Source organism: Lissotriton vulgaris, chromosome 5 (genome assembly GCF_964263255.1).
Source record: "Lissotriton vulgaris chromosome 5, aLisVul1.2, whole genome shotgun sequence".
In the NCBI taxonomy this organism is placed as follows: domain Eukaryota; kingdom Metazoa; phylum Chordata; class Amphibia; order Caudata; family Salamandridae; genus Lissotriton; species Lissotriton vulgaris.
In genome coordinates this window covers 668,164,942-668,178,150 of record NC_141693.1, presented here as the reverse complement: position 1 = coordinate 668,178,150, position 13,209 = coordinate 668,164,942, and positions in this window count along the sequence as shown.

The following is a 13,209-nucleotide window of genomic DNA, read 5'->3' as shown; positions in this document are numbered from 1 at the left end:
GTCGAACGTTCCCAAAATGGTCAATATTGATGAAATTTTAACATTTAATCTTTTGACAGCAAATTACTTTTGGATGTGAATTATAACTTTTTCAACTAAAGTAAATGTGTTTAAAGTCATTTCTGAGCATGAAATTCGTCAAAATTGAAGCTTCTGAGTAAGCAAAACTCTGTAAAAATGGCAATGTTGGTCACTGTGAGGGTTTAAAAAGTGGTTATTCAACATGAGGCACGATCCAATTGATATTTTGAATCTTAATTGGTACAGTCCAAAAAATCAATTTTCTGAATAAAAACGATGACCGCGGAGCTGTCCAACGTTCCCAAAATGGTCAATTTTGATGACATTTTAACATTTAATCTTTTGGCTGTAAATTACTGTTGGATGTGAATTATTACTTTTTCAACTAAAATAAATGTGTTTAAAGTCATTTCTGTGCCTGTAATTGGTCAAAATTGAAGCTTCTGAGTAAGCAAAACTTTGTAAAAATGGCAATGTTGGTCACTGTGAGGGTTTAAAAAGTGGTTATTCAACATGAGGCACGATCCAATTGACATTTTTAATAATTTTTGGTGCAGGCCAAAAAATAAATTTTCTGAAGAAAAACGATGACCGAGGAGCTGTCGTACGTTCCCAAAATGGTCAATATTGATGAAATTTTAACATTTAATCTTTTGACTGCAAATTACTGTTGGATGTGAATTATAACTTTTTCAACTAAAGTAAATGTGTTTAAAGTCATTTCTGAGCATGAAATTCATCAAAATTGAAGCTTCTGAGTAAGCAAAACTCTATAAAAATGGCAATTTTGGTCACTGTGAGGGTTTAATAAGTGGTTATTCAATTTGAGGCACGATCCAATTGACATTTTGATAAATTTGTGGTACTGTCCAAAAAATCAATTTTCTGATGAAAAACGGTGACCGCGGAGCTGTTGAACCTTCCTAAAATGGTCAATTTTGATGAAATTTTAACATTTAAAATTTCGCCTGCAAATTACTGTTGGATGTGAATTATTACTTTTTCAACTAAAATAAATGTGTTTAAAGTCATTTCTGAGCCTGTAAGTGGTCAAAATTGAAGCTCCTGAGTAAGAAAAACTCTGTAAAAAAGGCAATGTTGGTCACTGTGAGGGTTTAAAAAATGGTTATTCAATTTGAGGCACGATCCAATTGACATTTTGGATAATTTTTGGTACAGTCCAAAAAATCAATTTTCTGAAGAAAAACGATGACCGCGGAGCTGACCAATGTTCCCAAAATGGTAAATTTTGATGAAATTTTAACATTTAATCTTTTGACTGTAAATTACTGTTGGATGTGAAATATTACTTTTTCAACTAAAATAAATGTGTTTAAAGTCATTTCTGTGCCTGAAATTGGTCAAAATTGAAGCTTCTGAGTAAGCAAAACTCTGTAAAAATGGCAATTTTGGTCACTGTGAGGGTTTAAAAAGTGGTTATTCAACATGAGGCACGATCCAATTGACATTTTTAATAATTTTTGGTGCAGGCCAAAAAATAAATTTTCTGAAGAAAAACGATGACCGAGGAGCTGTCGTACGTTCCCAAAATGGTCAATATTGATGAAATTTTAACATTTAATCTTTTGACTGCAAATTACTGTTGGATGTGAATTATAACTTTTTCAACTAAAGTAAATGTGTTTAAAGTCATTTCTGTGCATGAAATTCATCAAAATTGAAGCTTCTGAGTAAGCAAAACTCTATAAAATGGCAATTTTGGTCACTGTGAGTATTTAAAAAGTGGTTATTCAATTTGAGGCACGATCCATTTGACATTTTGGATAATTTTTGGTACAGTCCAAAAAATCAATTTTCTGAAGAAAAACGATGATTGCGGAGCTGTCGAATGTTCCCAAAATGGTCAATTTTGATGAAATTTTAACATTTAATCTTTTGGCTGTAAATTACTGTTGGATGTGGATTATTACTTTTTCAACTAAAATAAATGTGTTTAAAGTCATTTCTGTGCCTGTAATTGGTCAAAATTGAAGCTTCTGAGTAAGCAAAACTCTGTAAAAATGGCAATTTTGGTCACTGTGAGGGTTTAAAAAGTGGTTATTCAACATGAGGCACAATCCAATTGACATTTTGAATCTTAATTGGTAATTCCAAACAAATCAATTTTCTGAAGAAAAACCGATGACCGCGGAGCTGACCAATGTTCCCAAAATGGTAAATTTTGATGAAATTTTAACATTTAATCTTTTGGCTGTAAATTACTGTTGGATGTGAATTATTACTTTTTCAACTAAAATAAATGTGTTTAAAGTCATTTCTGTGCCTGAAATTGGTCCAAATTGAAGCTTCTGAGTAAGCAAAACTGTAAATATGGCAATTTTGGTCACTATGAGGGTTTAAAAAGTGGTTATTAAACATGAGGCACGATCCAATTGACATTTTTAATAATTTTTGGTGCAGGCCAAAAAATAAATTTTCTGAAGAAAAACGATGACCGCGGAGCTGTCGAACGTTCCCAAAATGGTCAATATTGATTAAATTTTAACATTTTAATCTTTTGACAGCAAATTACTGTTGGATGTGAATTATAACTTTTTCAACTAAAGTAAATGTGTTTAAAGTCATTTCTGAGCATGAAATTCGTCAAAATTGAAGCTTCTGAGTAAGCAAAACTCTATAAAAATGGCAATTTTGGTCACTGTAAGGGTTTAAATAATGGTTATTCAGTTTGAGGCACGATCCAATTGAGATTTTGGATAATTTTTGGTACAGTCCAAAAAATCAATTTTCTGAAGAAAAACGATGACCGCGGAGCTGTCGAACGTTCCCAAAATGATCAATTTTGATGAAATTTTAACATTAAATCTTTCGACTGCAAATTACTGTTGGATGTGAATTATTGCTTTTTCAACCAAAATAAGTGTGTTTAAAGTCATTTCTGTGCCTGGATTGGTCAAAATTGAAGCTTCTGAGTCAGCAAAACTCTGTAAAAATGGCATTTTTGGTCACTATCAGGGTTTAAAAAGTGGTTATTCAACATGAGGCACGATCCAATTGATATTTTGAATCTTAATTGGTACAGTCCAAAAAATCAATTTTCTGAAAAAAAACGATGACCGCGGAGCTGTCCAACGTTCCCAAAATGGTCAATTTTGATGAAATGTTAACATTTAATCTTTTGGCTGTCAATTACTGTTGGATGTAATATGGCTGAGATACCCGCCACCCCCTCTCAACACAATCCCCAAGGATGGGAAACTGGAAACAGTGATGAAGTTTTTGGAAAACGGGAGGGAGTGACCCTCCCGGCCGTATTTATTAAAATATGAAACAAAATTAAAACATAAAATAAACAGTTTCATAATATGTACAATTTCATTACCACATTGCGATGTTTGGCTAACCTTAACATATTCTCTAATACAAAGGTTCTCCTAGCCGAACCAACATCCTACAAAACATTACTTGAAATTTTGAAATTGTACATCCTAACGTTTAAGGGCCAACGGCAAGGTCGTCACCGGTGTCAAGATCCCTAACCCCGAAATATCCCCCTCACTTGTGAAGGGCGACCGCACAGAGGCGTACCTCAAGTGCAACTACCAATTTCCCTTGACTTGACGGGGGCCCCAATAAAACTCGACGCCACTTAGAGGTCGTACGAGGACTCGTGTGAGGTATCTAGAAGGTAGCGTAGACCCCCCCCCCAAACCCCACACAACTTACCACATCTGCCGTCGCAGACGTCCTGGCCCCGGGAAATTCCCCAGGAGGGGGCTGTAACCCCTCCTACCCAGGAAGGGGCCTTGACCGCCTTTCCTTTCCTTTCGGCGACCCATCCTTAGAAGGGACCGCCTCCCCGTTGAGGGGCCAATGGCCACCTCCCCCGAGCGCTCCCATCCGTGCTGGGTGACGCCCACTCATAGGGATCTTCCAATTAGTGCTCACCGATCATGACCTTACCGCCCGACCAAAATAAATACGACAATGCTAACTAAATTACTAAATGACTAAATCATGAAAAGACAGTAGCACCACAATTTTATTAAAAGCATGCTCACTGATAACACTAAAGCAGAATTACTTTATTATGCAAAACATAACACAAATTGACCATTCTTTATTGCATACTCAAAAGTCATCACGATAATAAACCACAACCTGTAAACAAAATCAGAGTTATCCATCAGACTTTATTCAAAACCACGAGCTGTCCTCAGGGGCTGGTGGGTGGGTCAAAAATGGCTCTTCGTTCCGTCTCGAGCTCACGTGCAGCGAGGAGGTGCAGCTTCAGAGCACAGGAACAAGAGGATGCTTTCTTGGCTTGCTGCTCCTTTTATCCGTCTTCAGGGCGGGCGTAAACCCGCCCCTGCCTGCCCCAAGGGCGTGGCCGGCCGCGTCAGTGTCTAGGCCAACCCACTCTAGGGCGGGAAAAAGGCGCGCCCCGGCTACGCCGCTTCGGGCATACCAGCCGAGACTCGCCTCCCGCCCAAGATGGCTTCCCGGGAGGATCGTGGTACTCCGCCATACGTTCGGGGGGACCGAGTGGTCGCCCCTTTCCATATGGCTGAGATACCCGCCACCCCCTCTCAACACAATCCCCAAGGATGGGAAACTGGAAACAGTGATGAAGTTTTTGAAAAACGGGAGGGAGTGACCCTCCCGGCCGTATTTATTAAAATATGAAACAAAATTAAAACATGAAATAAACAGTTTCATAATATGTACAATTTCATTACCACATTGCGATGTTTGGCTAACCTTAACATATTCTCTAATACAAAGGTTCTCCTAGCCGAACCAACATCCTACAAAACATTACTTGAAATTTTGAAATTGTACATCCTAACGTTTAAGGGCCAACGGCAAGGTCGTCACCGGTGTCAAGATCCCTAACCCCGAAATATCCCCCTCACTTGTGAAGGGCGACCGCACAGAGGCGTACCTCAAGTGCAACTACCAATTTCCCTTGACTTGACGGGGGCCCCAATAAAACTCGACGCCACTTAGAGGTCGTACGAGGACTCGTGTGAGGTATCTAGAAGGTAGCGTAGACCCCCCCCCAAACCCCACACAACTTACCACATCTGCCGTCGCAGACGTCCTGGCCCCGGGAAATTCCCCAGGAGGGGACTGTAACCCCTCCTACCCAGGAAGGGGCCTTGACCGCCTTTCCTTTCCTTTCGGCGACCCATCCTTAGAAGGGACCGCCTCCCCGTTGAGGGGCCAATGGCCACCTCCCCCGAGCGCTCCCATCCGTGCTGGGTGACGCCCACTCATAGGGATCTTCCAATTAGTGCTCACCGATCATGACCTTACCGCCACAGGCCGGATAGTTGACCGGCTATCCGGACCCCCCACAAAACTCCTACCTAAAGGTCATGTTATAACGTCTTTAGCCATGCTAAGAAGTCTCCTATGAGTAACTCATTCCCCACCCGAGACAAATGCACACCATCCCCCAAATACATACTGTCATCATTAATACTCCCATGCGGAATAGAATGCAGTGTCTTGGAACGGAACAACCTACTCACTTTGTTATTAATCTTTCTAACAGAATGATTCAAAGCAGAAACAGAAAAGGCCCCCCGCCACACTTTTCGTGGGATCATATGGGACCACGCAATTGTGCACCCTGGAACTCTCCTCGCTAACCAACTTACAGTGGAAAGCATCGCCTCAAGAAGAAGGCGTCTACCAGTGGTGACCAAATCATTGCCCCCAAGATGTACTATGACTACAGACGGCGGTGACCTCGTCCGCCCTAGCAAACCCTCGAAAAATGATTGAAACTGGTCAATACAGAGACCGCCTCTTCCGTAGAAGGACACACTGTACCCGTATTCCCCAGCCACGTGAATCATATCACCTGCCTTGAATACGTCCGCGGCACGCCTCACGTATGAGTGGCCCACGACCCACACCTCCTTTTTCACAGCCGGTGATGTCTGACCGCTGGCCCGGTGTTGGGTCGACTGCATAGTCCGCCCCGCCTCGTAGGCTTGCGCAACTGAAAACCAAACAAAAACAAGAAGCGTGAGTACATCATTACAGCTTCACAACATGTGCAACCGCACATACCTTTTATAACAATTGGAGGACCAACGCCCCACCCGTTTAACTTGTTCCACATTCAGACCCCTGGCTGTAGCCTCTGTAGCAGCCCCTATCCGAAAGGAATGGGTCCCAAACTCGCCCGGGTTCAAGCCCGCAGCAGTAATCGACATCGCAAGCACCCGCTGAAACTGAAACCTTGTCAGTGGGGTGGCGTCAGCGTGTCTCAACAAGGCCCCCCCCCATGATGCCACCCTTCGTGCTAAATAATCCTCTAAACACTTTACCGGGCACATGGAGGACCCGGGAATCCTGCGTATGATTATGCAGTCACCCATCCCACTTTGATCGGTCTTGGACCTGACAAATGAGACAGTCATTGTCTCCCCTCTGATCTGAACGTGCTCCTGGCACAGTCCTCCTGTCACATCCTGCTTGTTCCTCGCCACTAGTTCGCTTACCCGCATAGCCCCATGAAATGCCAGCGCAAAAGCGGCTCGGAATAACACCGTCTCAAACTGAGATGAACATGTTGCAGGGAGTCTGGATAATAACTGGGCCAACCTATCCAAACCTATCGGGCGCCTCTCGTCTACTCTGCGACCCTCAAGGCGTTGCCACCCACGTAGCGCTTTTTGTACAACGAAAGACGCTGTCGGGTCCTGGATCCCATGAGCCCTAGCAACAAAGGAAATGGCAGCCCGATGCCTCTGGGCCGTGGCCACCGATTTCCCTGCCAGATGTAAAGACATCAGAAAGTTCACTACCCATTCCTCCTGGCCCCAAAGCTCCCCTCTAGCAGTCCCCAAAAAGGCTAAATAGGACCGGAACGCCCCTTCATATGCCTTCCTTGTCCTGGGTGCTAAACTCTCTCCCACGAGGTTACGAAGTTCGGGGCACCGAGAGACCAGAGAGCTTCGGGAAAGGGTGCCGGCTCCGGGTCCGCTGTGGGAAGAAAACCCCAGAAAGCCTGCATACGAAAACGAGACAGGGCATCAGCCGCCTGGTTCATTACCCCCGGGACATGTCTTGCTTTGAATAGCACATTCAATTGCATACACAGTTAAACGATTTCCTTGAGTAGTCTCAAAATCCATTTGCATCGTGCTGCCTGGCTATTGATACACTCGACCACGGTCATATTGTCAGACCAGAATACCACAGAGTGATCTCTGAACCCTTCGGGCCACGTTCTCAGGGCCACCAAAATGGGAAAAAGTTCCAGGAAAGCAATGTTACTTGTCAGTCCACTGTCATGCCACCATGCCGGCCACTTTTGTGCAGACCATCTCGTGCCGAAAATGGCACCAAAACCTATGCTCCCTGCCGAATCTGTCCACAGCCCCAGCTCCTCAGAGGACACGGCCGGTTTGTTCCAGACGACTCGACCATTGAAATCCGCCAGAAATGCCAACCAAATGCGCATGTCCTGGCGGACCTCTGCCGAGAGCCTTGTGCGATGATGGCCCTCCTTCAGGCCGACCATGGCTTGAGCAATCGAACGGGAAAAGGGGCGGGCCATTGGTATAACTCTCAGGGCAAAATTCAACTGACCCACTAACTGCTGTAATTGATGCAGCTTAACCTTGGATCCACTTATACACATTTGCAGGGATGCCCTGAACTTTGACACTTTGTCGCCTGGTAAACGAAAACAACCTTCTCCGGAGTCCAACTCGATCCCCAGAAACTCGAGGCAAGTGGAAGGACCCACAGTCTTACCTGGTGCCAATGGCACGCCAAACTGATTCATTAAGACACAAAAAGCAGCCAAAGCCTGCCCACATTCCGGATCCCCGGCTGCCCCCAGGAACAAAAAATCATCGAGATAATGCATCACGTGTTGAAAACCCGTCTTTTTTGTGAAGACCCATTGTAGGAAACTACTGAATTTTTCGAAATAGGCACAAGATATAGAGCACCCCATCGGCATACACCTATCCATGTAATAATGGCCCTGAAACATGAAACCTAGGAGACGCTGATCGTCCGGATGTACCGGGAGCAACCGGAACGCTGACTCGATATCAGATTTTGCCATCAGCGCACCGGGGTCCGGGCCCCAGGCGATTCAAAATGGCTACGGCCTCATCGAAGGATGCGTACCGCACCGAACACACTTCCGGGTCTATCGCTTCGTTTACGGAAAGACCACGTGGGGCTGATAAATTATGTATCAGCCGAAACTCACCCGGGTCCTTCTTGGGGACCACCCCTAAAGGAGAACAAACAAAGTTAGCAACCGGGGGTACACTAAACGGACCGGCGACTCGACCTCGAGTAACCTCCTTCCGGATCTTTTCCTGTACCACGGTCGTATGCTGCAAGACCGATATCTGATTCTTACATTTCTCTACACCTTGAAAGTCCCCCACTGGGATGCGGAAACCATATGAAAACCCGTTCCGCAACACCCCAGCGGAAGCACGATCCGGGTATTCGCTGAGCCAGGGAATCATTGCCAAGGTATCAATCGGGGTAGGTAAAGGCGCCCCTCGGACTATGTTAGACCTGTTTGGCGCCTCCTCTACCCCCGTTATCACCCGTTTTGGCTCTGCACGTGGACTCAGGGTGGGACGATTGCCCACACCCACTACATTCGTGTCTAAATTTGCACGACCCCTGGGGCCTAGTACATTTACCCCTGTTGAAGTTCCAACAAACCCCCCTTTTACCTGTATTGCCGGTAGGCCTCGAGTGATTGTCAGTACCCGTACCTGATCGAAAGGGCGTCCCCGCATACTGGCGGGAGGATTCGCCAACGTTACTCCCTACTAAAGGCAATTTCAACATACCAGTATCCTCCATTTTGGACCATGACACAGAATCATAACAATCCCAAGTTAAGTTTTTATCATGTTCTTTAGCCTTTCTGAAAATATTATCATAGCAGAACCAATGATTACCCTCGTGTGATACCGAGTACCCCATGATCCGTGACTGATAAATCGGCAATTCGGGCAGCAATTCGGGCCTTCGTTCCCCCAAGATCGGTGTAAAAACCCCCCACGCTTTGCCCCAATTGCCAATGTTTTCATTTACCGTAAAGGCGGCCATCTTTGCGCGCCAAACACTCGGATGCATGAGGTCCTTCTGGCCCTTAACATGCTCCATCTCGTAATGATCAGTAAGCAACGAGAAGATGTTTACATACTCCCCTGCCCATATCTTCTCTTTAATAGCTAAAGGGACATGCTGACCCAACTTTTCCCTACGAGAGGGTGCTGACTCATCCCTCGCAATCGGCAATGGCCGCTTACCTGAACCGGACGCTGTCTCTGCGACTGAACCCGTCCCCTGTGGCTTCTCTACTGCTGCAGCCGGCGTGGACACCTTCGCTGCTTCCCGTGTCTCACGCAGTTGCTTCATCAGTACCTGCGCGTCGACAGCCGTGGCGCCCTCGCTACCTTTACCCAACCACGCTGCTAATTGTGCTGCCAGCTCGGGCGGCATATCTTCCCCGGACACGGGGGTGACCACAACGGGAATCGGATTCCCTTCTTCCGGCACTGGAGTGGGTGCTTCGAGCGGGGTACTGGGACCCGGGATGTCTCCCCCAGCTGCTCCCCTCCTGGGCCTCTTGCTTTTCCCTCCCGGGGCTGCTCCCGCCAAAGGACGTTTCGGCCCCCCTTCCTCGTCTTTATCCATTCGCCTCTTTAGGTCGGTCACCTCTTTCATGAGAACGCGCAGCATCTGGTCGGTAGTCATGCGCTTTCCCGCCTTCTTCGGCATTCTCCAACAGAGTATCTGAAAGACAAACAAGAACGATTATAACGCTCAAAAATGGCTCTTCGTTCCGTCTCGAGCTCACGTGCAGCGAGGAGGTGCAGCTTCAGAGCACAGGAACAAGAGGATGCTTTCTTGGCTTGCTGCTCCTTTTATCCATCTTCAGGGCGGGCGTAAACCCGCCCCTGCCTGCCCCAAGGGCGTGGCCGGCCGCGTCAGTGTCTAGGCCAACCCACTCTAGGGCGGGAAAAAGGCGCGCCGCGGCTACGCCGCTTCGGGCATACCAGCCGAGACTCGCCTCCCGCCCAAGATGGCTTCCCGGGAGGATCGTGGTACTCCGCCATACGTTCGGGGGGACCGAGTGGTCGCCCCTTTCCAATTATTCTGTGCCTGTAATTGGTCAAAATTGAAGCTTCTGAGTAAGAAAAACTCTGTAAAAAGGCAATGTTGGTCATTGTGAGGGTTTAAAAAGTGGTTTTTCAACATGAGGCACGATCCAATTGACATTTTGAATCTTAATTGGTACAGTCCAAAAAAATCAATTTTCTGAAGTAAAACGATGACCGCGGAGCTGTCCAACGTTCCAAAATGGTCAATTTTGATGAAATTTTAACATTTAATCTTTTGGCTGTAAATTACTGTTGGATGTGAATTATTACTTTTTCAACTAAAATAAATATGTTTAAAGTCATTTCTGTGCCTGAAATTGGTCAAAATTGAAGCTTCTGAGTAAGCAAAACTGTAAATATGGCAATTTTGGTCACTGTGAGGGTTTTAAAAGTGTTTATTCAACATGAGGCACGATCCAATTGACATTTTTAATAATTTTTGGTGCAGGCCAAATGTTAGAACTGGGGGTCTCTAGTTGGCAGAGGTAGGTACCAATGTCCAAATAGGGACCCTTGCTTCTAGTCAGGACAAGGAGATAACCCTCTCAGATAACCCCTGCTCGCCCTCAAGGTAGCTTGGCCTGAGCAGTCTAGGCTAACCAGAGGCAATGCGTTAAGTATTTGTACCAACACTCACAGTAACACAGTGAAAACACCACAAACTGATTCCACAACAGTTTAGGAAAATAAAGATATTTATTCTAAACTACACAAGACCAAAAACGTCAAAAATCCAACATACACAATGCAACGTTACGGTTTCAGATGAGTTCTTCAGGTTGTAATCAAAGTTCTTTAAGTTGTGATCAAAATGATCCACAGATGCGTGAAAAGTTCACAGTTGCGTCACGTTTACTCACAGTACCTTTTAGATGCAACAAAGTTCCACAAGCAGGAAGCTGGTGCGGTGGAAACAAGCGATGCGTTACTCCTGAGACCCTGGGGAGGCGATGCGACAGCCCCGCTGCAGCAGCGGGCGTGCGGCGACGAATCCGGTCTGTAAGGGGAGGAAGGCAGCTTGCGTAGATTCCGGTGCGTAGGTTCCGTGGGAAGTCTGTTCTCGCAAAGGCACGATGCGATGATCTCGTAGGGGCTGCGACGATCTCCGGGGCGACGATGCGCGATCCAGCGGTGATCCTCTCTCTCGCAGCTCCTCGATGCGATGGTTCTGCAGCGATGTCTGCAGCGACGTGATGCGGTCCGCAAGCAAGCGGTGCGGCGTTCTCACCCAGACGACAGGCTCTGCGACGACACTCGCAGCGATGTTCGATTCTCCCGCACCGGTCTGGTGCGTCCCGCAAACGAAGGGTGCGACGGCCTCGGCAGCGATGTCAGGCGCTGCGCCGATCTCGACCTTCGTAGCGGCGGGAAACTTCTCGCACTGTCGGGGATGCGCTCCGCAAGCGAGCGATGCGACACTTTTCAGCTTCACAAGTTTCTCAGCTTAGTCTCAAGCTTTCCAGCTCAGGTTCAACTTCTAGAGGCCCCACAACTGGATCAAGCACTCTATGAAGGACAGAACTCTCTCAGCAGAGTTCAGGGAGCCTGGGGGTGAAGTCCTTTTGTTCCTGGGACTTCACAACAGGGAGCCAGCTCTTCTCAGGCCCTTGGAGATTCCTTCAAGACAGGGGACACAGCTCACAGCAAAGTCCTTCCCCTCTCCTTGGCAGCAAAGCAACAGCAGGTCAGTCCAGCAGAGCAACAGCAGGACAGTCTTCCTTCTTCAGAGTCAGCTTTCTCCTTGGCAGAGGTTCCTTCTTGATTTCCAGGATGATCTAATTTTCTGTTGTCAGGGGTCCTGTACTTATACCCCTAAAGTCTTTGTTCTCTCAGTGCATGTGGGCCCTGAGCCCGGTCTGAACCAGTTCTGGGTGGATCCTGAGCACTTTGTTTTGCTGGCTGCATCTTTCCATTCAGAGTGAGGGGCAGGGTCGTCAGCCGCCCAGCAGGAGGTGGAGCCAGCATTGTGGCAGGCAGGCACAGCCCTATTCAGCCCAGGTGCTAACTCCTCCCACCACTCAGGTTGCAATTGCTTCATTCAGCCTAGTGCTGACTCATCCAGCCTCTGGGGGAATTCCCCAGCCCCTGTCACTCACAAACCAGACAGTCAATACACAAACAGGCCCAGGCACACAGAAGGGTCAGACAAGAGCACAGCAACTTTCTAAAAGTGCTGTTCTCAAACACAGGATTTAAAAACCACCTTTCCTAAAAGATGTATTATTAAACTCTGAGTTCAGGGATACTAGATACTTATGTCCTATCTTGTTCCTATGGGAAGAAATGCTGTTAACCACTGTAGCCAGCAACCCCCATGTTAACCTATGGAGCAAGATAGCCTTACAATAGTGAAAAACGAAAATGGCTGTAATTCACTACCAGAGCATGTCACCTGCACTAGTACATGCTCTACCTTTCACATACACTGCACCCTGCCCAGGGGGGTACCTTGGGCCTTCCATAGGGGTGACTGATGTGCACGAAAAGGGAAGGGTTAGGCCTGGTCAGCGGGGACGCGGACCAGGAGGACATGGCAGTTCTAAACTGCCCTTAGGCGCTGCAGTGGCAGGCCCGAGACACCATTTTAGAGCTACTCCTGTGGGTGGCACAATCAGTGCTGCGGCCCACGAGCAGCATTTGTCATCACCGGCCCTGGCACACCTAGTGCACTTTACGAGGGACTTCATGGTGATACAAATATGCCAAACATGTATATCCAATCAGAATAACAATTTACATAGAGAGCATATGCACTTTAGCACTGATCAGCAGTGGCAAAGTGCGCAGAGTCCTATTGCCAACAGCCACGGGTCAGGAAAAATAAGGGAGGAAGAAGCAAAAAGTTTGGGGATGACCCTGCAAAAAGGGCCAGTTCCAACACCAAAAAATTAATTTTCTGAAGAAAAACGATGACCGCGGAGCTGTCGAACGTTCCCAAAATGATAAATTTTGATGAAATTTTAACATTAAATCTTTCGACTGCAAATTACTGTTGGATGTGAATTATTGCTTTTTCAACCAAAATAAGTGTGTTTAAAGTCATTTCTGTGCCTGG